Raw genomic sequence first — 2,501 nt, forward strand, 5'->3', positions numbered from 1 at the left:
CTATTAGCATGCAGCAATAAACTCCAGCACATATCACACTGGAGTTTATTCCTCCTGAGTGCCATATTTACAAGTGCACCTGGGACTGCAGCATGTTGAGCCAGGTTGGAGCAGCCCCAGCTGGCAAGGGACCCGGGGGGGTCAGCCTGCCAGCTCAGAGTTGCTCCAACCCAGCTCAGTGTGCTGTGGAGGGGATGCCTGTGGCATATAAGATTTTCTTCCTGCTGGTTTGGATTTTGAGCTTGGATTGTGTAAAATGTATAGAAAACAATTTTCTAGGACATTTCAATATTGGCAACATAAGACCTCCAGCAGATGTCTCTCAGATTGAATTGCCTCACAACACCTTTCCTTTCACGTCACAGATAGGTTTTTAAGGAGTCAATCAGTCTGTCCTGGCATTTAGCCAGGTAGTGTTTGCTACAGTATACCTACTATCTCATATACCATCTATAACTGTTACAGAGAGAACCATAAAGATTCAAGATCATTTACTTCCAACTTGTCACTGATTCAAAACTAGGTAAAGCTATTTTGGACATAGGACATAACTCTATTTCCTCTTTGTCCTAAATAGGTTGCAATTTACAACCTGATTCTAATTCCACTAAGTCAAGAGAAAAGTTCATTCTAACCAGGCTCTCATGAGAGACTTAATTTGCCTCAATCTTATTTTTGCTGTTATTAAAGAGAAGACACTGTACTTGGATAGGTCTTCCTGTTAGAAGCTCCTTTGGAAATATTTGAAATTCATGAGCATCAAGGAAGCAGGAGTGATAGAAGGAAATTAAGAAAAGTCTAAGTTTGGCAAAGAAGCATATTGAGAATGCATTTTATTTGGTTATGGAATAATTTCCAAACAACTACTTTTTGGAACAAACAAAGCACTAAATTTGCCTCAGTGCTTAGATTATTTAAAACCTGAGCTGATCAGAAAGAAGAAGGAAATAGTGGGGAATTAATTCTGAAATGTTTGAAAATGACCCATTGCTATTTCTGCAATTTAAGGGATTTTTTGTGTATCCAAGTGATGTCTTTCATTTGTTCTTGTACTGCTCAGGCAGGATGGACAGTTTCTGCTTCTGGTGCAAGGATTTGTCATGATCTTGTCCATACCAAGGTCACCTTCCAGAGACCGGGTTCTAACAGAGGCATAAGCTAATCTGACAGGTTCAAACAGAGGCATAGCACCAGATGACAAAGCTAATCTCTTTAACAGATTCTTTTCTTCCATTTTTCTGAGCAGGGACAGGGACATCCCCCTACTAGGAATCTGGACAGACCCAGCGGAGGCACAGCCAGGCCCAGGGTCAGTGAGAACCTAGTCAGGAAACATCTGGAGGGACTAGACATGTTCAAATCAGCAGGTTCTGACGATCTCCACCCCAGAGTGCTGAGAGAATTGGCAGAGGTCATTGCAGGACCCCTGGCACAGCTTTCTGAGCACTTGTGGTGCTCTGGAGAGGTGCCAGAGGACTGAAAAAGGGCCAATGTGGTCCCCATTTTCAAAAAAGGGAGGAAAGAGGACTCAGAAAACTATTGGCCCGTTAGTCTTACCTCAGTCCTGGGGAAGCTCTTTGAGAAAATTATCCAGGAGCACATCTGTGAGGGACCAGCAGGGGAGATTATGCTTAGGGGCAATCAACATGGGTTCATTAAAGGCAGGTCCTGTCAAACCAACCTGGTGGCCTTCTATGACCAGGTCACAAAATCTTTGGACGCAGGTGTCATGGTGCACATAGTCTTTCTGGACTTTAGGAAGTCCTTCAACACTGTCTCTCACCCCATCTTCATTAAAAAATTAGGTGACTGTGGTGTCTACTCCTACACAGTCAGATGGGTCACTAATTGGCTGGAGGGCCTCACCCAGAGAGTGATGGTGGACAGGTCATTTTCAACCTGGAGGGACGTGGGTAGTGAGATCCCCCAGGGCTTTGTTCTCAGTCCTGTGCTATTCAATATCTTCATCGGCAACTTGAAGGAGGGGGTGAAAAGCATGTCATTCAGGTTCACAGATGACACTAAGATGTGGGAAGAAGTGAGCATGCTAGAAGAGAGGGACAGGCTACAACTAGATCTGGACAGGTTACAGAGGTGGGCAGATGAGAATAGAATCATAGAATCATAGAATCATAGAATCAATGAGTCGGAAAGGACCTAGACATATCATCGAGTCCAACCCCCCACCACGAGCAGGAATGAGCACTGGGGGTGAACAGGGTCATAAGACCCCAGCCAGGTGCCTATCCAGTCTCCTCTTGAAGATCTCCAGGGAAGGTGAGAGCACCACCTGTCTGGGGAGCCTATTCCAGGCTCTGGCCACCCTTACAGTGAAGTAGTTCTTCCTAATATCCAACCTAAACCTATCCTCCCTCAGCTTGTGGCCATTGTTCCTGGTGACTCCAAGGGGGGCCCTGGTGAACAGACTTTCCCCGAGTCCCTGCTGGTGGCCCCTGATAAGGTTGTAGGCAGCCACAAGATCCCCCCTCAGTCTCCTCTTG

This window comes from Gavialis gangeticus, unplaced genomic scaffold, assembly GCF_001723915.1.
Source record: "Gavialis gangeticus isolate Ggan-Ray unplaced genomic scaffold, GavGan_comp1, whole genome shotgun sequence".
Classification (NCBI taxonomy): Eukaryota; Metazoa; Chordata; order Crocodylia; family Gavialidae; genus Gavialis; species Gavialis gangeticus.